At 36.3% G+C, this 25,007-nt stretch overlaps 1 protein-coding gene across 2 annotated transcripts in view; it reads right to left on the bottom strand.

The window, feature by feature from the left end:
• EPHA6 (EPH receptor A6) overlaps window positions 1-25,007 on the bottom strand; it is a 1,057,231-nt gene that overhangs the window by 935,411 nt on the left and 96,813 nt on the right. The window lies entirely within an intron of this gene.

Below are 25,007 nucleotides of genomic sequence, written 5' to 3'. Positions count from 1 at the left end.
AAATAAACAAATGGGACTATATCAAAATAAAAAGCTTTTGCACAGCAAAGGAAACCATCAATAAAACAACAAGAAAGCCCACTGCATGGGAGAACATATTTGCCAATGATATCAACGATAAGGGTTTAATCTCCAACATTTACAGGGAACTCATGCAACTTAACAAAAAGAAGATAAACAACCCAATAAAAAAATGGGCAACTGATCTAAATAGACACTTTTCGAAAGAAGATAGAAGGAAGGCCAAGAGACATATGAAAACCTGCTCCAACTCACTAATGATGCAAATCAAAACGACAATGCAGTACCATCTCACACCTGTCAGAATGGCTATTATCAACAAATCAACAAATGACAAGTGCTGGCGAGGATGTGGAGAAAAAGGAACCCTTGTGCACTGCTGGTGGGAATGCAGACTGGTGCAGCCACTGTGGAGAACAGTATGGAGTTTCCTCAAAAAACTAAAAATGGAACTCCCTTTTGACCCAGTAATCCCACTTCTAGGAATATATCCCAAGAAACTAGAAACATGAATCAGAAAGGATATATGCACCCCTATGTTCATAGCAGCACAATTCACCATAGCTAAGATTTGGAAACAGCCTAAGTGCCCATCAGCAGATGAGTGGATTAAAAAACTGTGGTACATCTACACAATGGAATACTATGCTGCGGTAAAAAAGGAGTTCCTACCATTTGTACCAATATGGATGGAGATGGAGTGTATTATGTTAAGTGAAATAAGCCAGGCAGAGAAAGATAAATATCACATGATCTCTCTCATTTGTGGAATATAATGAACAGCATAGACTGATGAACAAGAACAGATCCAGAGACTGAGAAACGTCGAACAGCACGTCATACCTCAGGGAAGGTAGGGGAGGGTGAGGGTAAGGTGGAGAGATCAACCAAGGGACTTGTGTGCATGCATATGAGCCTAATCAATGGACACAGAAAACAAGGGGGTGGGGCATATGTGTGGGTTGGGGGATTATGGGAGAATAAGGACACATGTAAAAAATAACAATATAAAAAAAATTAAAAAATTATAAAAAAATTAAATTAAATTAAAATATTAAATCTAATCCATACTAGTGGTCACCATAACCTTAAGAGAAATTGTTTTATGTGACAAAGATTTTTAAATGAAACTCTCTGAAGCCCAAAAATTATTTTGGAAGGAAACAAAGAGAAGTTTCCTTCAAAAGTCATAAGATTGTAATTGAAAGTCAATATATTTGGCCTCTTGAACTAAAGTAAGTAATTTGTGTTTTTGCCTCCCTGACAAAGTTTATATAAAGTTACAAAAAGAAATTGACAGCCAGTTTGAAATTCAATTGCCATGGCCTAGAGCAAAGAATATCCTTACATGATATTATTCTACAATGTCATTATAATTTTAGATATTTTACAACAGCATATTGTACAATTATCCTAAACAAACTTACAAACAAATTCTTTGAATGTTTGGCAGCAATTTAAAAAAAAGGATATGAAAGGATTTAATCCCTTTCAGAAGGAATTAAGACACTGGGAAGGCACTTGAGCATTCTATATTGGCCCCTCTTGCCTTTTGTGCCAAGAGGGACCCTCGTCTCACAATCCAATTGCCCTCAGCTGTTGCCTGAGCTTTCTGTTCATGCTGAGCTTGAAGCCTAGTGGTGGCTGGTACCATGGATCTGCCTCTCGCCCAATCGTGTGAGCTGGGCCCTCCCTGGAGAAGAAACCTGAGTTCCCCGAGATATGTGATCAGTGCCGGGGCCCCGCCAGCAGGCCAGGGCATCCCAAGGCAGGTGCTAGGCATGGAGGCCACGGAGGCATAGGCTACCAAGGAGACAGAACTGAACCTCACATCACCCTGCTTGGCCCCGGAGGATGACTGGTTAGCCAGAGACGGGTAAGATTCCTCAGGGAAGGAACAACCTAAGACAGGCACAGTCGCAGAGGGGCCCTCAGGAGAGAACTTGGGGATCAACAGAGGTGGGGCACAGACTCTCACCCCCCCAACCTTGCAGGGGCCTGAACCCTCACCCCATCTGAGAGAGGTCTCCTGACCCCATGGCTGCTTTGCTTCCCATGCCCAGCTCAGATCGGGACACAGGTGACAGAGAGTGACTTGGCCCAGCTCAGATTGGGACCCCGGTAACAGACAGAGACTTGGCCGACAGCAGCTGCCCTATATCTAAATCCAGCCTAGCACCAGGAATGCTCAGGGCCTACTCAAGAATGCAAATAATCCTTTCCACTAATATTTACAGGGTAAACTAAGATTGTTGGTAGAGTATTAAATTTGACAGTAAAATAATAATCAAGTTTTCAGATTAATTTAAATAGGCTAATTGAAATAAGTGAATATTCAAGAAAATTTAATTGTACTGGGCAAAAAGCTGTTCCTTATGTGGTAACTAAAATTTCTATTGGTAGTTCATCTCATGGTAAAATTCCTGAACATGCAATGAAACTAAAGCAGTCACATTTTTGTGCAAAAAATTAAAATTTAAAGTTATCAAGACTGCATTATAAAAGTTACAAAAGCCTCCATTAATCAAAAAAGGGGGGATAGTAGGGTAATATCATGTAAGGAAAAATATCCTATAAGTAAATTACATCTAGAAAATTTTTACTTTACAAAATTAATTTTCATTTGTAATGCTAACAGCAAGACACCCATGAAAAACACACATGGTGTCTAAATAAGACAAAGGAAAATCATTTGGGCAAAAATAAAAAGGATCCCAAATCAATTATATAGAAAAGATTCCTTTATTAACTTTTGGTCGAGAATATGTTTGTATATTTTCAGAAAACAACCCCAAGACCATGTGGATTCCTGCAACAGAGAGGAATTGACAGGTCTGCTCCAACCACGAAGACAAGAGGAGAAACAGTCCAGAGATGGAAGACGCTGACGACACCTGCCACGCTAGCAGTTAGCAGCTGTGCATCGCAGCAGGTTGCCTAGGACCAAACCAGAGAGGGTCGGACCTGCATTGCCACCATGTGCCCACCATCCAGATATCATTGCTGACATGTACACATAAGGAACTGTTTGACATTGAAACGGGGACTCAGAACTGTTGGACATTGAAATTGGGACTCAAACATTTTTTGTTATATGTTTATTTCTAGTCTGCAGAGGCAAGATTTTTTAAAGGAAAGAAATGGGGAAAAAATAGATACAGAGGCAAAGAAGCATTGAACAGACTGTCAAACTACAGTGGGAAGGCAGGGGAAGTTGCGGGGGGGCTGTAATAGATCATCCGAAGGACTTGTATGCATGCATATAAGCATAACCAATAGATACAAGGCACTGGGGGTTGGGGGAGCAGGTAAAGGCATGTACTGGGGGGTAGGGGAGGCCGGGGGGGAGGTCAATGGGAAAAAAAGGAGACATATGTACTACTATTTGTAATACTTCAAACAATAAAAATAAAATAAAATAATAAAATAAAATAAATAAAAAAATAAAGACCAATGCTAAATAAGAACACAGTTCAATCTCCACAACCATTTAGTCTTTTTTTCACAGCAGATTCTGCCCAAAGTTAATACCGTTATTCCATCTCTAATGAGAGTTGCAAACTACAGTCTCTAATTTGTTATTTGCACATCTATTTAGCTGTTCCACCAACTTTTGTTAAATATCTGTGGATAATTTAAAACGATCATGGTAATTTGCAGAAGAAACGATGAGGAGCCAAACTGATACAATGGTGATAGAGATTGATTTGAAAAGCTTTAGAAAGCAGAATTAACAAGAATTAGTGATTGATCATGTGACATGTGAGTCAATCTATTAAAATACAAACAATTAAATTTATAAAAATATCTGATTTGTGATGCTTCTCTAGTTAAGTGTTTTACTAATAAGCTCTTACAGTTTCACAAGATAATTTAGCATTTTTATGTACTTGCATTGGGTTTCAATGTAGATTCTTACATTATAAATATTTTGAATGACTCTTATTAAAACAATTAGGACTTTCTGATTAGCCAAAATCTTAGTTTAGATTATATAATATGAGAGTTCATATAAAACAACAACAACAACAACAACTGGAAGCTTCTAGAAATAGGAGAATGGAAGTTAAACCTTTATAAGTAACCATGTTAAAAAAAATAGAACAAAGAAAAGACTATATTATGTACATCAAGATAATTGGTTTAAGGAAACCCATACCTTTAAAAAATACACGCTTGTAATAAGACAACCTCAAGACTATATATTAAAGGACAGCAGAGATACTGGAAAAATCAATTGCATACACATCTTTCAGCTGCTCAGAGAATATGAACGTAATGACATATTCATAGATATCAGTAAATTCTTCACCACTGATTTTCTAAATCATTGCTATCTGCTTTTCTCTTACTTTTTTCCCTCACCATAGAATTAATTTCATTATTATCCAATACATGTTCTTTTAATTGGTGAAAAATAAGGCAATTTATTTATTTATTTATTTAGCAGAGGAATCAACACAGGAAGGAATATTCTGAGATACTGTAGAGAGAATGGCCACAGATCATAGTTTCTCAGGTATTAAGTTATTAAATATTTAGAAATGTATAGACTCCAATAAACTATGCATATTCATGCCCCATTTTCTTTCCTTGCCTGCATGCAGGGGAGGTGACTTATTGATGTTCATATGTTTTTAAGAAAATTCTGCCTTCCATGGCTTTCATATTTCCTGGTGTGCCTCAAAGCAGTACCAGTGTTTCACTACCGTCTGTTATTTTTTTCTATCATCATATTCATTATTGGGAGGTTTACAATCTGCTATACTCATTGTCATCATCATCAGGTTTATAATCTGCATCACTGTGATGATGATGATGATGATGATGATATGATAGGATGGGGTTTATAATTTGCCTTTATAATTTGGCAGCTCAAGAAATGTGAATTCATTTTTTAAAATATCTATGAACTGGATCAGGAGATTCAGCTATAGTACAAACCTGGCAAGCTCTAGAAGATGGCTAACAGCAGGTTTTTTCTGCCTCTTAGAACTCTTACTTGCACATAACTTTGTTTTTTTCATAGGCCCTCTGCTCTAATCCTTTTCCATGTGTCTTTCAGGGTATCTTTATGGCAAAGGTTTCTGGTAGCTACTTTTCCTTGGAGCTTAACTTAGGAATCCTGAATTCCTAAAGAGGAATCTGACTGGATTAGACATTTATGGAAATCATACATGAACAGTTACAGTTAGCTCAATGAACTGGATGTATTTTGATCATGTCTCCACCTCTGTCCCAATAAGGAGGTGGTTGAGGGAGCAGAGCATTGTGGCATTAACCATAACAGATATCCCTCAACAAAACCTCTTGGTCAATTTACTTAGAAGATTGTGTCAGAATGACAAGCACTCTAGCATTTCTAAAACACGTATTTCTACAAGGGTATTTTCTAGATTGGACTACTCCATATTTTAAACTTATAGTCATTAACAGGTATGTATAAAGACATAGTCATTAAAAATGAGGTACAAAGAAATAAATCCAGAAGGAACATAGTAAAGGAATATTTATTTCCTAAGCTAAAAAATAACAAAACAATCTAAACATGCACCAAATATCCTTATGCCACTGACTAAACAATAGTGCTTAATAATTAACTATCCTTAGTGTGAAATATTTTTTGGTTTTCAAAGATGAATTAATGTTTTCAACAGTTTTAAATAACCACATACTTTTTACACATATGTGTCATTCTAACAACATTATAATTTAAATTAAGACTGCATTTGAACAATCTTATTTGCTATTTTACAGCCTCACTGTATCAATCACAATTTTGAAAATCAAGCAATGGTGATAGGTACACTGAATGGCTAAAAATCCTGATTTTGGGACTGAGATGACTGGTTTTAATACCAGTTCCTTTAGGTAATGTCACCACAAGCTCAGACAGGTTATGTAACTTTTCTCAGGTTTAGTTGTTTTAACTATAAAATGGTGCTAATAATATTTACAGCAAATAGATATTATTAAGATTAAATGAAAAAGCATGTAAAATGCTTAAGCACAATTCTTATTGCAGACCCATGAAATATTCATAAATTGAATATTCTGAGACAGAAGTTTTCATTAGCTCTCTTGTGAAGCCAAGATACATATGTAGAATTAAATTTCCAAGAGCTCCTGGAGTGTCAGGGTCTACTCCACCTGCATACCACAGGAAAGCTCAGAAGTCTTCCCTTATTGATTGGTAAAGAATAATAGCAGCAATGTCATATAAAGTAAAGCATAAAAACTTGATTAGATTTTTAGATTAAATGGGCTTGAAAATAGAGCCAACTGCTACTGATAGTATCAAAGTGAAGAGAAAGCAAAAAATAAATAAATCAAGTTAACTGCATAAAAACAGAAGAGTAAAAAAAATTAAGTGAAATTATCATTTATTAAACTGTCTAAGCAATGTTTTTTAGCCAATATATATATAAAACTTAGGACAGTTGAAAATTCAAAAAAGAAAAACAAAACAAAACAAAACACCAAACACTTGGAAATATGCCAGAGCATTTTGTTCTTAAATAGGTCTGCCTTCATCAGAAACTTTACCAGAGCCTAATCTTGCCATTATTTTATCAGAGCCTAATCTACTTGAGGGAAGGAAAATACCCAACTTCAGCCTTCTGGGTAAGGGGAGGGAAATACTCAACTTCAGCTCTTCTGGCTATCTTGTCCCACCTAATGGGAGGAAAGTCAGCCGAGAAGCACTGTGAAGTTCACAGTCCAGGGGCACAGGCTCACCAAAAGACTGAGACCTAATCCTAGAACAACAGAACACTTGCCCTCCTCTCACACTTCACCATTACATTCCTTTTATCCAGAAATCATCTCTACCTTTTAATTAAAAATGACAGCCCAATGCCTATCAGTAGACGAATGGATTAAAAATCTGTGGTGCATTTACACAATGGAATACTGATCTCTTACCCTTTGAGTCAACAAGGAGGGACCTGGAATGAATTATGCTAAACAAAATAAGCCAGTCAGAGAAAGACAAATATCACATGATCACACTTATATGTGGAATCTAATGAACAAAATAAACTGATGAACAAAATAGAGCCAGACACATTGAATCACACAACAGACTGATGTATTTCAGAGAGAATGGGGGGAGGGAGGGAGGAGAGATTAACAAAAGCACTTACACACATATATGCATTACTCATGGACACAGACAATAGTGGCGTGAAGGACTAGGGTGGGGAGTGGGAAGGGGTCAATGGGGGGGAAGGGGGACATTTGTAATACTATCAACAATAAAATACATTTTTTAAAAAAGAACCATTCAAAAAAATTACAAGGTATACTAAAAGACAAAAAAATAAAAGAACACTGAACACTGAGAAGACTGAAGAAGCATCAGTCAGATATACAGCACGGGTGTTGGAATTATCAGATCAGGAATGTGGAAACACAAAACAAAAGTATGATTAATGTGCTAACGGTTTTAATGGATAAAGCAGACAACATGTAAGCAAAGATAAACAATGTAAGCAGAGAGATAGAAATCCTAAGAAAGAACAAAAAAGAAATGTTAGATATAGATCAAGAACAATGTAACAAAAACGATGGACTCATTAATAGACGGCATGATGGAGGACAGAATCTGAGTTTCTGAATATGACAACAGAAACTTCCACAACTAAAACACTGTTTCTTTGAAATGAGAAACAACATGATTGAAATTAACATAATGGATATTTAGAAAACTACCACATATATTGTAAAGTTTCTCTAAAGAAAACTATTTAGGTAATCAGTTTTGAAAATAACTAAAGCAATCCATTTTAATAGAAATGATCACTGAAGTTTATATTTTCAGAATTCAAACACATATTGTTTTAAATTACTTCAATGTATTGTAAAATGAACGATATACAATACTGATGTCTTCAACTATGATAAATTAGTCTTACTGTATTATTAAGCAACTGAAGGTGTTCATTTGCTTGCACTCATCAAAGCCCAATAGGACATGAATAGGAGTTTGCAGCCAAGAAAGTAAGGATTAAGAGGATCGAAGATGGCTAATGACAGGAAGGCAGGCTGCAAGATAGTGTGTGAGTGAGAAAACAAAAGGAGTGTGTGGACTTATGCGGAGTGCCTATTTGTGAGTGAGGGACAGCTATATTCCAAGGGACTGTTGGGGACTGCTGGACTGGGCTCCCCTGACCAGGCAACCTCTACTGCTGCTGCAATTATCCCTGAGCGACCAGCTCTGCCACAGAGACCACGCCATCTTGAAGGGGAGAGTAGCTATGATCAAAAGCCTAGCATTACCTTCAACCAGGAAGAATCGGATACCTGCTGGCACCTTACAACCACAACACCCAGGGACCAGCTGCGAACCCACAAACACCTGGTCTCAACCAGCTGGAATAAGCGGACTCGGATGAGCTCTGCACCTTCTCATGGAAAAGTCAGATTTCGCCCAGAGAAAGGTGAGGTCTGCGATCCAGGCTGGAGGGAGAAACACATGCAGCGGGATCTGGAGGTTCAGAGGAAGTCTGCGCCCCACAAAATCCGCGGCCCTTGGGGCCAGTGTAGTCCGCAAATGTGGAAGGGGGTCCACAGGGCTGCTGGCAGAAGGGAACTCTAGAAATCAACCCACAGCTGGGCGGGGCACAAAAAGGCACCCTGAAGTTTTACCAGTATACGAGCTGCACTGTGCCAGGGGAAAAAGATGTGCGCAGAGAGGTGCGCAGAGTCGCGCACAGTGCCAGGGTGAAAAAGTTGCAAGTTCACACGCTTACTCTGGCTCTTTTTTTCTCTTTAAATACTTGCTTTTGATTACCAAGCCCAGTACATAGGATCATCCAGTTAAAAACACTCCTGCAGGGGAAAGTTGTTTTTGTGAAACCTGGGGATCATAGAGGGGAGATATGATCAGAAAACCAGCTCTGGGGCAGTCCATTCCCACAAACCAGTATTAAGTGCGGCAGGGAAAAGAAAATCTAAATACTGGGTAGAGAGGACTTATAGCCCCAGATGTCAATACAGACACATTGCCACCAGGGGTTGAATCACAAATTGATTCTTGTATAAATACAACTAAAGGCAGGCTGAGAAACAAAGAAATACTGCCTGCTTGAAAACTTAACCAGACACCCAGAGAGGAGCAGTGGAACGCAGGGAACTTCAATATTGTCCTGACTACATGACAGGAAACAGGCGTGCCAAACAGAATAGTAGAGGAAGTGAATGACCTTCACTACTGCACATTTTTATTTTTTATTTTACTTAAGAAACAAATTTTTTTTCTTTTTTTCTAATTTAATTTTACCTTTTTAATTATTATATTTTTATTTTTAACCAGTATTATTACTACTATTATTTTACTTTTTTTAAAGTTTCATTTTATTTTCTCTATATTTTATTTTAGGATTAATGTTCTACATCCTATTTTCATTTTTCCTTTAGCATCATTTTACTCTATCGCAACTTTACCATTATGTCAACACTATCTTCCTCCCTTTTCCCTTTTTGTTGTCCTGTTTCTCTTACCCTACTCCTTCTTTATATGTTCCCTATTCCTTCTTTTTACTACCCTATTAAAAATTCATCCTACTTATATATCTAATTTCCAATTCACTGCTCCAAGTCCATACACACTTCTCTCTTCTCTTTCTTCACTATCCAATTTTTTTCTCTCTTCCCCCCCTTTTTTATGTTTTGTTTTGTTTTATGGTTTTTGTTTTATTTTCTTTGGTTTTGCCCTTCTTTCTCTCTTATTGTTGTTGTTTGTTTGATTGTTGATTAGATTGGTTTTTCTGCCTGTTTGTATGATGGTTTCCGTCTTTTTTTTTTTTGCTTCTGATTTTCCTCTCTTTGCTTGTTATTAGTTGTTGTTTGTAGTTTGCATTCATCTCTGGGTGTCAGTTGTTTGCTTTTTTTTTATTAGTTGTTGCTCTATTGAGGGTTCTCCCTTTATAAATAGTTTTTCCCCCTTCTTTTTTGTTCTCTTTCTTTCCTCTCTTACTTTTTTCCTTACCTGGATATCATTTTTGCACACACACTCTCTCTTTTTTTTTTATCCCCTAATTCTCTTTTTTCTAGTGGTCACCTTTATTGGGAGTTATTAGTATTGTGAATATATTTGTGTTCAGTGTCTTGTGCATTGTGCCTTGTTGTGTTGTATTTTGTGCCTTTAAGTCAATGCAGGAGAGAGAGAGCTACATAACCAGACATCCGGAGAAGAGAGACCATGGGGAGACAAAGAAACAGCCCGCATATGAAAGAAAAGGAGGCATCACCAGAAAAGAAAGTAAAGGAAATGGAGGCAAGAAATACATCAGAGAAAGAATTCAGAGAAATAGTCATAAGGTCGCTGAAAAGGTTGGAAAACAAATTCAACAATATGTGTAAGAACCAAGAGGAAATGAAGATGAACCAAGAAGAAATAAAAAATGACATCACTGCAATAAAGAACTCAATAGAAAGAATCAATAGAAGACTAGAAGAAGCGGAGGACCGCATCAGTGAGCTAGAAAAAAATACCCAAGCAGAGAAGCATCTAGAAAAAACACTTAAAAAACAGGAGGAGAGCCTAAGGGAACTTTGGGACAACATGAAATGAAACAACATTCACATAATAGGGGTGCCAAAAGGAAAGAAAACTGAGCAAGAAACAGAAAACTTGTTTGAAGAAATAATGACAGAAACATTCCCTGATATAGGGAAGAAAAACTCACACAAATCAAAGAAGTTCAAAGAGTCCCAAGCAAAATGAACCCCAAAAGACCAATGCCAAGGCACATTATAATTAAATTGGCAAACACCAACGACAAAGTAAGAATCTTAAAAGCGGCCAGAGAGAGACAGAAAGTTACCTATAAAGGATCCCCCATCAGACTAGTGACAAATTTTTCAACAGAAACACATCAGGCCAGAAGGGAATGGAATGAAATATACAAAGTCATGCAAAGGAAGGGTCTGAATCCAAGAATACTGTACCCAGCAAGGCTATCAATCAAAATTGAAAGTGAAATCAGGAACTTCACAGACAAAAAAGGACTAAGGGAGTTTATCACCACCAAACCAGCAATGCAAGGGATGCTAAAGGGGCTGCTGTAAAAAGAAGAAATAGAATGCGAAGAAGGAACACAGGGGTAAAAAATAAAAATGGCCACAAACAAGTACCTATCAATAATAACTTTAAATGTAAATGGATTAAATGCCCCAATCAAAAGAAACAGGGTAGCTAAGAGGATGAGAAAACATGACCCATATATCTGATATCTACAGGAAACCCACCTCAGAAAAAAAGGACTCACACAAACTGATGGTGAAGGGATGAAAAAAGGTTTTTCAGGCGAATGGAAATGAAAAAAAAAGCTGGGGTAGCAATACTTATATCTGACTAAATAGACCTCAAAGTGAAGACCATAACAAGAGATAAGGAAGGCCACATTATAATACTAAAGGGAGCAATCCAACAAGAAGATATAACTCTGGTAAACATATTGCACCCAATACAGGAGCACCCAAACACATAAAAAAAATCCTGGAGGATATCAAGGGAAATATTGACAGCAATACAGTCACACTAGGGGACTTTAATACCCTACTAACACCACTGGACAAATCCTCCAAACAAAAAATCAGCAAAGAAACATCAATCCTAAATGACACACTAGGTCAGATGGAATTTATTGACATCTTCAGAACATTTCACCCCAAAGCCACAGAATATACATTCTTCTCAAGTGCACGTGGGTCATTTTCAAAGATAGACCACATATTGGGACATAGGCAAAGTCTCTTCAAATTCAAGAAGACAGAAATCATATCCAGCATCTTCTCATATCCCAGTAGCATAAAACTAGAAATAAACTACAATGAAACCAATAAAAAAAATCAAACACCTGGAGGCCAAATAGCATGCTATTAAACAATGATTGGGTTACCAAAGAGATCAAAGAAGAAATAAAAATCATCATGGCAAGAAATGACAATGAAAACACAACAATCCAAAATCTATGGGACACATGAAAGACGTCCTGAGAGGGAATTTCATAGCTCTACAGACCTACCTCAAAAAAACAAGAAACAATGGTAATAAATTATCTAACCATACAACTGAAAGAATTAGAAAGAGCGTAACAAGAAAAGCCCAGTGTAAGCAGAAGGAAGGAAATAATAAAGATCAGAGTGGAGATAAATAACATAGAGACAAAAAAAAAACCAATAGAAATGATCAACAAAACCAAGAGCTGGTTCTTTGAAAGGATAAACAAGATTGATGAACCTCTAGCCAGGCTCACCAAGAAGCAAAGAGAGAGGACCCAAATAAACAAAATCAGAAATGAAAGAGGTGAAGTAACAACTGATCCCACAGAAATACAAACGATTATGAAAAAAAAATACTTTGAACAACTCTATTCCAACAAAATGGACAACCTAGATGAAATGGACATACTCCTAGAAAAATACAAGCTCCTAAAACTCAACTAAGAAGAATAAAAAAACCTGAATAGGCTGATAACTGCTAAAGAAATTGAAACAGTGATAAAAAATCTTCCAGCACACAAAAGCCCTGGTCCGGAGAGCTTTACAGGGAAGTTCTACCAAGCATTCAAAGAAGAACTAAAACCTATCCTCCTCAGAGTATTCAAAAAAATACAAGAGGAAGCAACACTACCAAGCTCTTTCTATGAAGCCAGCATTACCCTAATCCCAAAACCAGATAAAGACACCACAAAAAAAGAGAACTACAGGCCAATATCCTTGATAAACATAGATGCTAAAATCCTCAACAAAATCCTAGCAAATCAGATTCAGCAATACATTAGAAAGATCACACACGATGACCAAGTGGGATTTATTCTGGGGATGCAAGGATGGTACAATATACTCAAATCAATAAATGTGATACATCACATAAATAAACTGAGAGACAAAAATCACATAATCATATCAATTGATACAGAAAAAGTACTTGACAAAATCCAATACCCTTTCTTGATAAAAACTCTCAGCAAAGTGAGAATAGAGGGCTCATACCTCAACATAATAAAAGCCTCATATGACAAACCTACAGCCAACATCATACTCAATGGGCAAAAACTAAACCCATTTCCCCTAAGAACAGGAACAAAGGAGGGATTCCCCCTTTACTGCTCCTGTTTGACATAGCAATCAGACAAGAAGAAGAAATAAAAGGCATCCAAATTGGAAAAGAAGAAGTAAAACAGTCCTTATTCACAGATGGCATGGTACTATACATAGAAAACCCAAAAGATTCCATAAAAAAACTACTAGGCCTAATAAATGAATTTGGCAATGTAGCAGGATACCAAATTAACACCCAGAAATCTATGGCCTTTTTATACACCAATAATGAACTCACAGAAAGAGAAATGAAAAAAACAATCCAATTTACCATTGCACCAAAAAAAGTAAGATACCTAGGAATAAACATAACTAAGGATGTAAAAGACCTGTACTTGGAAAACTACAGGACATTGAAAAAAGAGATAGAGGAAGACATAAACAAATGGAAGAACATACCATGTTCATGGATTGGTAGAATAAATATCATTAAAATGTCCATACTAGCCCTGACTGGTTTGGCTCAGTGGATAGAGCATTGGCCTGTGGACTGAGAGGTCCCAGGTTCGATTCTGGTCAAGGGCATGTACCTTGGTTGTGGGCATATCCCCAGTAGGAGGTGTGCAGGAGGCAGCTGGTCGATGTTTCTCTTTCATCTATGTTTCTAACTCTCTATCCCTCTCCCTTCCTCTCTGTAAAAAATCAATAAAATATATTTAAAAAAATAAAAATAAATAAAATGTTCATACTACCTAAAGTAATCTATCCATTCAATGCAATGCCTATTAAAATACCAATGGCATATTTCAAAGATCTAGAACAAGCTCTCCAAAAATTCATCTTGAATAAAAAAAGACCCCGAATAGCCACAGCAATCCTGAGAAAGAAGAACAAAGTTGGAGGGATCGCGATACCAGACATCAAGCTATATTATCAAGCCATGGCTCTCAAAACTGCCTTGTACTGGCACAAGAACAGACATATAGACCAATGGAACAGAATAGAGAACCCAGAAATTGACCCAAACCATTATACTCAATTAATATTTGACAAAGGAGGCAAAAGCATACAATGGAGTCAAAACAGTCTCTTTAATAAATAGTGCTGGGAAATTTGGTCACATACATGCAAAAAATGAAACTAGATTACCATCTTACACCATACATAAAAACAAACTCAAAATGGCTAAAGGACTTGAATGTAAGACAGGAAACCATAAAAATCCTGCAAGACTCCATAGGCAGCAAAATTGCAGACATATATCGTAGCAGTATATTTACAGATACAGATCCTAGGGCAAGAAAGACTAAGGAGAAAATAAACAAATGGGACTACATAAAAATAAAAAGCTTCTGCACAGCAAAAGAAACCATCAAAAAAACAACAAGAGCGCTAACCGGGTTTGGCTCAATGGATAGAGCGTTGGCCTGTGGACTCAAGGGTCCCAGGTTCGATTCCGGTCAAGGGCATGTACCTTGGTTGCGGGCACATCCCCAGTAGGGGGTGTGCAGGAGGCAGCTGATTGATGTTTCTCTCTCATCAATGTTTCTAACTCTTTATCCCTTCCTCTTCCTCTCTGTAAAAAAATCAATAAAATATATTTAAAAAAAACAGCAACAACAAGAAAGCCCACTGCATGGGAGAACATATTTGCCAACGTTATTTCCGATAAGGGTTTAATATCCAACATTTACAGAGAACTCATACAACTTAACAAAAGGAAGATAAACAATCCAATAAAAAAAATGGGCAAAGGACCTAAATAGACACTTTTTGAAAGAGGACATTCAGAAATCCAAGAGACATATGAAAACATGCTAAAAGTCTCTAATCATCTGAGAGATGCAAATCAAAACAACAATGAGGTACCATCTCACACCTGTCAGAATGGCTATCATCAACAAATCAACAAATGTCAAGTACTGGTAAAGATGTGTAGAAAAAGGAACCCTCATGCACTGCTGGTGGGAATGCAGACTGGTGCAGCCACTGTGGAGAACAGTATGGAGTTTCCTCAAATACTAAAAATGGAACTCCCATTTCACCCAGTGATCCCACTTCTAGGAATATATTCCATGAAACCAGAAACACCAATCAGAAAGGATATATGCACCCCTATGTGCATAGCAACACAATTTACAATAGCTAAGATTTGGAAACAGCCTAAGTGCCCATCAGCAGATGAGTGGATTAGAAAACTATGGTACATCTACAAAATGGAATACTATGCTGCTATAAAAAAGAAGGAATTCCTACCATTTGCAGCAGCATGGATGGAACTGGAGAGCATTATGCTACATGAAATAAGCCAGTCAGTGAAAGAAAAATACCACATGATCTCACTCATTTATGGATAATAAGAACATTATAACCTGATGAACAAAAAGATAGATACAGAGGCAGAGAAGCATCGAACAGACTGTCAGATTATAGTGGGAAGGCTGGGCAGGGTTGTTGGGGGAGGTAATAGATCAACTGAAGGACTTGTATGCATGCATATAAGCATAACCAATGGATGCAAGACACTGGAGCAGGGGGTAGTGAGGGCATGTGCCAGGGGGTAGGGGAGGCCGGGGGAAGGTCAATGGGGAAAAAAGGGAGACATATGTACTACTATTTATAACACTTTAAACAATAAAAAAATATATATAAAGATACCAATAAATTTTTAAAAAAGTAAGGAGATTGCACCATGCCTAGAGTCCCAGGTAGCTCATGCTCAAAGATCTGGCTCCCCATAGGCTTCCTGGGGATGGGTTATTTAGGCGGAAAGCTCATTAATCATAGTGACTAATATAGTATTGTGGTCTCTACTGACTGCTAAGGTAGACGGTCATTGGTTAGTGCATTTGGTCCTGACATCAGCCATGAAGTTGTTCTGTCCAATTTTGCAAGGATTTGTTCTGTGGGATCGTTCTGCTTTTCTGGATCTAGAGCTAAATCACAACTGAGGCCAAAATATTATGTTTAGTTTGACTGAAAACTCTTCTCAATAATCAATAGACTCAGGACCTTGTTTCTGAGACTACTGGATGCTGACCAGAACCTCAATGTCCTGAGGGCTTAATGATCAAGCAAGGGAGAGAGAAGTGGGTGAGTCAGGGTGATAGGTGAGGCCAGTTTGAGTCAAAGGGAAAAATATCAAAATAAAAGACCAGATTAAAGAAAATAAGGTTTCTGCATGGTCACAGAATGAAATATAGAAATTATAACACAATATAAATTACAGTAGGTCCTCGGGATACGTAGGAGATCCGTTCCTAAGGAGCGATGTAACGCAATTTTCACCGTAAGTCGGAACCCACCTATATAAGCTCCTACATCACTCACATGGAGCACATACACAGCAGTAATGAAGTAAAACAGTAAAAAAAAAAAAAAAAAAAAAAAAAAAATTAAAAGAAAGATAATTCCTGAACTTTACTTGTGGTAAATAAATAATAAAAAACATAAAGCACATATGTATGTACATACGGCGAAATGATGGAACTTTTTTTTTGTAAATAAATCGGAGATGGCGACGTAACCACGAAATGACGTACGTTGAGTCCGACATAACCCGAGGACTGCCTGCAATTATTAGTAGATAATCCACTGTATCATAAATACATTCTATTTTGATTTTTCAGCTTTGGAACAATGATATTAGAAAATGCTGGGCTCTAATTTATAGAATAAAGCATCTTTCCACTCAGTTTACCTCTAATATAGGTCTCTTTTATTATAAAAAAGAATAGTTTTTATTATAAAAATTATTAACTTATTAGTATAACATTTTAAAATTTTTAACATTTAAATAATTAGAAATTACGCAAAGTACACTTATAGCTTTTATTTAGACATGAATGACTTGTATCCTTATTTTCCTAAATATCTCCAGGTAAATTTCCTAATTCTAATTCACTATGTTTAACACATAAAATCACCTATCTTGCATGATTTTGCATTATTCAAACTATGATGATCATCTAAGTCACAGCATGCAAAAGATACATTTAACATGCTATTTAAAACCAATATCTGGCACCTGAGAAATACAAAGTTATCTGAACTTTAAATTGTTGTGATTAATAAAAAATGAAATTAATATCCAATAATATTTTTTCTAGTAACATTTAGTAGGTCACTTGTACTTCACTGTTGAAAAGAAAGTTTGATTTTGAATATTTGCATGCCTATATCTATGTCCGCTATGACTTTGTAGCAAAGATCTGATCTACCGTGTATACATTAAAAATGAACTTTTAAAACTTAACTACCTCTTAGTTGCCCAAAGAGAAGAGTGGGAAGAAAATATCTGAGATAAACAAATATTTCATTTTCTTGCTAAAAATATTACTATGAATAAAAATAAATGGTGAAAGTCTTTCAGGTGAGTTGAAGTGCTTAAAAATCACATTCTTTCCATCAATATTAAGTATACATAATTTTAGGTATAAATTAAACAATATCTTATGTAATTATTATTATGAAATGCTGTGTTTCAATGGTCAGATTTATCCAGGTATAAGTACCTTTAATAAACAGTATGGGGTTACCCAAGCAGGTCACTTATCTTTTCCATTAAAATATCAAAATTAAAAAGCCACACTGCTGTTACATTTTCAGAAGTATCAAATATAATCACTAAAGTTCAAAGGAAAAAATAATAGTTTTAAATAATGAAATCTTTATTTATATTATAAAATCTTTTATTTTCCTGGGTACCAGCAGTTACTTTTTATTTGTTAGTTAATATTGAGCCAAGAAGCCCCAACATGACATACCCCCTGCTATGTGGCATAGAATGGGCCTGAGATGTAATGGGTATTAAGAGTTTTTAATATAACATTTAACTATAGGCCCTCTTATTGTAACTGTATTTTTCTCTTTCATCTACAATGTTACATATTGTCTAAAATTACATAGAATAAATGAAAATTTCAAAAGAAAGTTATAAAGTTTCAAGAAAATTTATATAATTTTCATTCATACATTTGCAGACTACAAGAATAAATTCAGGATACACACACACACACACACACGTACAAAGTTACTGCATGAGGAGTATATTTTGTGTTTCTCGTGTTCTCATTAGCATTAGACTGGCATAACTTCTTAAAAACTAGCTGTCTCCTTCACAGGAAATTAAAATGGAAATAGGTCCTTCAGTTTTCTGCAGAGTAAGATTTAGTATTAACCAGTTATTAGTTATTCATAGCAAATAAAAATCCAGGGCATATGCCTGCCCTTAATGTTGGTGAAAACACTTCTTCAGTATGTATTTATAACTTCTACAGTGCTATGTAAAAATTTTATTCACATGGCATTCTTTCATTGATTATCATGGAACTCTTAGCTACTCTGCTAGATCATCAGAATTTTATTCTTAATGTAGTATGTTGACAAATAACGGATGGAAAGGACACAGAATAAAGTTCTTAAGAGTTCTGAATTATGTAGACATATAATTCTTGACATTAGACAGTAAGAGCATAAAGTTAAGAATTATGAGTCAAATTCTCTGATGTATTCATTCTTTTCCAAAACCAAACTTTAACCACTATAGAAATATAATTATTCAATTGTACTCAGTTATCAGTATATCAATACAGTCATACACCATATGATGACATTTTGGTCAACAATGAACCGCACATACACAACAGCAGTCCCATAATATTTTAATGGAGCTGAATTTTCTGTAAGAAATGGAAGGATATGTGGTTCAGGAGGAATTTTTTTTTCTCTGACCGAAGTATTATCTGTGGGAATTGATAATTGATTCCCTCTCACTCACACAGCTCAATTTTGAGAGCACAAATTATATCACGGTCAGGCAGCCACTGACCTGTTTCAGCACAGAGGAGCCTGTCCCCACAGTGCACCATATTCAGAGGGAGCTACAGCCCTCCCAGACCTAGCTTGATGACCTTCAGAGAACATTGTTGTAATTTCTTTGTTAAGAACCTGAGATCCTGCACAAGGACACAGCCTCATAAGAGCTACCTTGACAAGTATTACACGCCACTGCCACTTTAGTAAGAGTTTTCGTGGAAGTGTATAGCCAGCCTGACCCTATACTTTGGAAATATTTTCAGGTTGTAATGATATAAAGCATAAACAAGATTTATTTCTTCTATCAATACAATGCCAGAGAGAACCTTTTGTGCAAGATAGGATCAATGGAGCCAAAATCAAATTTCTAAAGCCAAAATATTAAGTCAGTTCTATACCTTCCCTATGTGAAACTCTTTTTTTTTATGCTTTTATGAAAACCTTTAATGAATACCACAGTTTCCTAATCTGACCACTACTCCAACTTGCAGTATCCAAAACCCCATTGCTGTTACAATCCCCCATGTTCCTGCATCTCTCCATCTTGATTTCTTATTCCTAGTAATCCTCAGACCACCTTTCACTCCCTTCCAACAATCACTATTTTGGCAATCTATGCCTCACTCAGCCAGGTTCTCCTGGATATTTCCAAGCATTCAGCCCACATCCCTGTTTAAGGAGCACTGCTGACAACTTTGATGTCCTATTTCTGACCCTGTCAGAAGGAAGCAGGGACAGTATTTATCAAGTCTACAGCAGTGTAGGCCTTCACAGTCACTCAGCTCTCATCACTGACCCATCAGATCAGCTTCTGGTTCTGGATCTCCTTTCATGGTAAGTGCCTATACAGGTATTCCATTTTTTACCTTTTCTACTATATTTTCACTATATATTTTCTATGTTGATATGTTTAGATATATAAATATTACTTACCATTGTATTACAAGTGCCTACAGTATTCAGTACAGTAACATGGTGTACAGATGTGTAGCCTAGGAGTAATAGGCTATGTGGTTCAGGAGGAATTTTTTTTTCTCTGACAGAAGCAATATCTGTGGGACTTGATAATAGATTCCCTCAAACTCACACAAAAAATACAGCGTAGGTGTATAGTAGGTTACAATATCTATGTTTATAAGTGTGCTCTGTGATGTTCACACAAGGACGAAACTGCCCAACTATGCATTTCTCAGAATGTATCACCATCATTTAGGGATACATAACTATAATGTCATATCACCTATATTTTCAACATCCTTTCCTTACAATTTTCCATGGTATCCTTCATTCCAAGGGTCTGATTTTATTGCTTTAAACAAACAAAGAAAATACGTCAAATTTTGTTTGTTTGTTTAAGTGAATCCAGAAAGTTTTTACTTTTACATATTGGCACTGAGATAAACACTATCTAGATCAATTAAGACATTTAAAATCCAAGTCTCCCACAATATGACTTCTACAATATGACTTCGCCTATGATCACAGTCTTATTTCTCACCACATCCTCCGATTCCAGCCACACAAATGATTCTTAACATTCTTAAGACTTAATCCATATATTTAAAATTTATGTGTTTTTCCTCAAAGCATTCACTTTGCCACAAGGATGATTTCTATCCTTTCTTCTAGCCCACATGTGATTCTTTCACAGTTTATTAGAAAGAGCTGGTAAGTTACTTCCTTACTACCAATTTTCCTGGGGCAGAATTAATCACTCTCTTTATTATTTCACAAAACGGTATTCAAAACTACCTGAAGACACTTTTCTGGACTTATGATTGTGTAGAATTATCTCTTTACAAGACTCTTTTAGGATAGCAGAACACTGTTTTAAGCACTCTAAAGGTGTACTTGGCATGAAGAGCATAAAATAGACGTTTGTTAAACTGAATTATGAACACTGATTAAAATAACGTATATTTAAAAGTTGGCACAAATAAGTTTTCAAGTAAGCATTTCAGAAAATAAATATGTTTTCTTTTCCTGTTTGCAAGCCTAAAAGTCATTTGCTCAAGACTACGCATCTATTTCCTATATCTGCTAACCTCCTATTCATATAACCACCAACAGTTTTGTTCACAGGCACACAGTGAATGTCTACTGCAACTATACTGGAACGATACTACTGGTAAAATGACTATTTTAAGTTAAAAAAAAAAAACTCAGGAAATTATTTACTACATTACTTATATTTTATATACCACTTTATATAATTTCAAAAACATCTTAGTTCAATTCTTTATAAAAATAAAAATTTATCAAAAAGTTCTAGGAAACACTTTATTCAGAGAGATATAAAATAAACTTTATATCATGACATTGACAAATATATCATAAAGTTGTCTTTTCTGCCCATGACATTTTTTGTAAAACCAACTGGATTAGTGTCTCTGGAAAAAAAAAGGCAACTTTAGTTAAAACTGCCATTCAAATTAGCATGGCTCAAACAACCCAAGAACCTGAAAAAACATACAATTTTAAAGAGATATAATTACTATAATAACTTTAATATACTGAAATAAATTGTGGTTTAAATGCTATAAACTGACTAACAATGTCCATAGATTTTAAATGATTTAATTAGTATTGATGTCTAGATGATTCCCCTTCTTGCAATATTTAGCAGCCTTTTTTTTCAATGTTCTTTATCCTACTGACTACCTTCCATCTTTGTTTTAACTTATCAATAGCATTAAGTAAAACTCCATTATTGTCAGTACGCTATTTTCTTCATTAAAATAAAAATTAAGTTGCATATTTTCTTTAAAACTTACATACGTGATCTATTTTAAAATATGTTCATGTGATGTGTTCCCATTTTCAAGTTTTCCTACTGTTGACACTTGCCATTTATGAATTATTATTTGGCAATAATCTAAAGTAATACAGCCTCCTATTCCAACAGTGATATTCTAAAGTAATTGAGTATCCAATTCACTTTTTAACGTATAAATCAATGTGTTGTTTTTCCCTCTGTAGTCTACAAAATGGCCATTGGCCTTTATCTTTATATTGTAGAATCATAGAAGAAATAAAAAGCATCTAGCTGTAAAATGACCAACAAGATTAGGATACGTATGGCTTTGAATTTTTGCTGTCCTACTTCCTAGCACAGTAACCTTGTAAAAGTTATTTAATGTATCTGAGTCTTAATTTCTCTATCTTTCAATAGTGGAAAATCTGTACTTGATTTTTATCATTTATATGATTGATGTAACATGCTTTGAACAAAGCCAACCACATTGTAAATGCTCAATAAATTTTAACCATCTTTTCCTCCTTATTCTTTCATATTTCTTTTCTACTGTACTAGAGGCCCGGTGCATGAAATTCCTGCATTGGGGGGGGGTGTGTCCCTCAGCCCAGCCTGCACCCTCTCCAATCTGGGATCCAGGTAGGATGAGGCTAAATGGGCAGTCGGACATCCCTCTAACAATCCAGGACTGCTGGCTCCCAACTGCTCGACTGCCTGCCTTCCAGATTGCCCCTAACCACTTCTGCCTGCCAGCCTGATCACCCCCTAACCATTCCCCTGCCAGCCTGATTGGTGCCTAACTGCTCCTCTGCCAGCCTGTTTGCCCCTCACTGCCCTCCCCTGTAGGCCTGGTCACCCGTAACTGCCCTCCCCTGAAGGCCTGGTCTGCCCCAACTGCTCTCCCTTGCAGGCCTGGGTCCCCCCAACTGCCCTTCCCTGCAGGCCTGATCGTCCCCAACTTCCCTCCTATGCCGGCCTGGTCACCCCTAACTGCCCTCCCCTGAAGGCCTGGTTCCTCCCAACTGCCCTCCCCTGCTGGCCTGATCACTCACAACTGCCCTCCCTTGCAGGCCTGGTCCCTCCCAACTGCCCTCCCCTGCTGGCCATCTTGTGGCGGCCATCTTGTGTGTTGGAGTGATGGTCAATTTGCTTATTACTCTTACTCTTTTATTAGATAGGATTATTAGGATAGAGGCCTGGTGCACAGGTGGAGGCCAGCTGGTTTGCCCTGAAGGGTGTCCCGGATCAGGGTGGGGGATTCCCTTAGGGTGTGGAGCGGCCTGGGTGAGGGGCCTGTGGTAGTTTTCAGGCCGGCCATACCCCCCAACCCGCCCCGGCAACCCAAGTGGAGGCCCTGGTATCTGGGATTTATTTATCTTCTAGAATTGAAACTTTGTAGCCTTGAGTGGAGGCCTGGGCCTGCCAGGTTGTGTGGAAAGCTTGGCTTCCTCCATTGCTGGGGAAACCCAAGCCTCCTGCTCTCTCTCTGGCCACAGCCATCTTGATTTGGTTAATTTGCATACTTGTTTCTGATTGGCTGGTGGGCATAGCTTGTGGGTTTAGCAGAGTTATGTTTAATTTGCATAAAACTCTTTTATTAGATAGGATTCTCCTTCCCCTCTTCTTTCTCTCTTTCCTCTTACTGACCCTTGGCTGGTGTTCAAAATTCACATCTCAGGCTAGCAGTTTATTTATCAAGGAGAGAAAAGAAATCTAAATCAATTTCACAAATATCACAAATAAGTATTTGGCCTTTCATGAAATTGCCGATGTTACCCTCTGTTAGCCATGCCAAGGTAAAGATACAGGCCTCAGAGTCTGAAATAGCTTATTTTTAATTAAAGACCATCATTCACTATAGGGCCATTGTGACAATAAAATGTAAATTTCTTAGTGCAGTATCTGGTAAATAGAAAACTATGAAGTAATACCTATGATAAAATCACCACAAGAATGATATCAGTAAGTGTACCTGTAACTCTGTAAGTCCTGTGTCCTAGTTACCAGTCTGCTCAGAAATGTGGCCCAACCAAGCCAAACACAATCACTACAGCAGGGGTATAACTTCTGATCCCCACATGATTCTTTGGCTATGACTATATGGGGACAGTAATAATAGGATCTCTAATGTTTTTTGTCTTTTTTTCCCAAAAAATAAAAATTAGGGCTTCTACATTACTTACTTATAAGTTCTTATAAGTTATTCTGTATAAGAACTGATACAGAGATATTATCTTAGAAGGTTTCTAGGAAAAAAATTATTTACTTCTTGAAAGTAACTGTGATAAATGTGACATACTTGATACATGCAAGAAATACTGATGTTTATTCATTTTAATGGAAAGAAGACAATGAAGTTCGTTGTAGAATAATATTAATTTAAAAATATATTTCTCATAAATGATTTGATAAAGAACTCACAGAATAAAAAGAAATTTTCAGAAATAAATAAATAAAATCAGTCTATAAAACAAAAAAAAACAGCCTGTTAATCAAAAACAGGATGATTTAACTCTTCATATGAATTTTTAGAAGAAAATACATATGTTTAATAATTAACTATTGATATAAAAAGTCAAATTCAAGCAGCAATATTTGAATGATTCTAAAGTAATAAAACCTGTTTGGGTCAACTTCTTTCAGATTTAAATTTGTAGATGTAATGGAAGAAGCAATGTAAAATTATCAAGAACGTGATAAATGAAAAAAAATAAATTTTAAGAAAAGAAAGAAAAGCTAATCCACTGTACCTGAAGACAGTTGACCACCTCTAAAGTTGTTGTTTAAACAGACAAAACTAACAATGCACAAAGCTTCACAAACCACCCTTTATTTTAGCTTAAAATAAAAATGTAGAAACATATTGCAATGTGAAAATAATGCAAAATACATTGAAACATAAAAATCGAGTATAATAAACTTAACTAAAATAATGTTAATACCTGAAAAACTGTACTTCGTAAATTATACATCCTAGTAAGTATTTCAATAGGAACTAATCCTAGATTAAAAAAACACCACCTAATCATAATGTATCTTTTTGTCAACTTCAAAAAGTACAGTAGACTCCTAGCTTCTAATAAAAACCAAATTGTTATTATCTGTGAAATCCACTTACGTTATGGTAATCTAAAATTTGTTTATGCACAAATACTCATTGAGGTTACCAAACTTAGTAACATATATACAGAAAAATGTCTTAAATATACAAATAGAAATTTATTTCCAAAGAAAATATTTATGAAATATTCTAATATTACTCTGTATAAACACTATGTTAAAGAACAGTTACTAATTTAGAAGAAACAAATGTTTTACATATTATTCCCACTTCTAATTGTAATTTAATCTCATCTATGTGATT

The sequence above is a fragment of the Plecotus auritus genome, assembly GCF_963455305.1.
Source record: "Plecotus auritus genome assembly, chromosome: 2".
Taxonomy (NCBI): Eukaryota; Metazoa; Chordata; class Mammalia; order Chiroptera; family Vespertilionidae; genus Plecotus; species Plecotus auritus.
The sequence above is the reverse complement of the archived record's forward strand: the minus strand, read 5'-3'. Positions and strand labels throughout refer to the sequence as shown.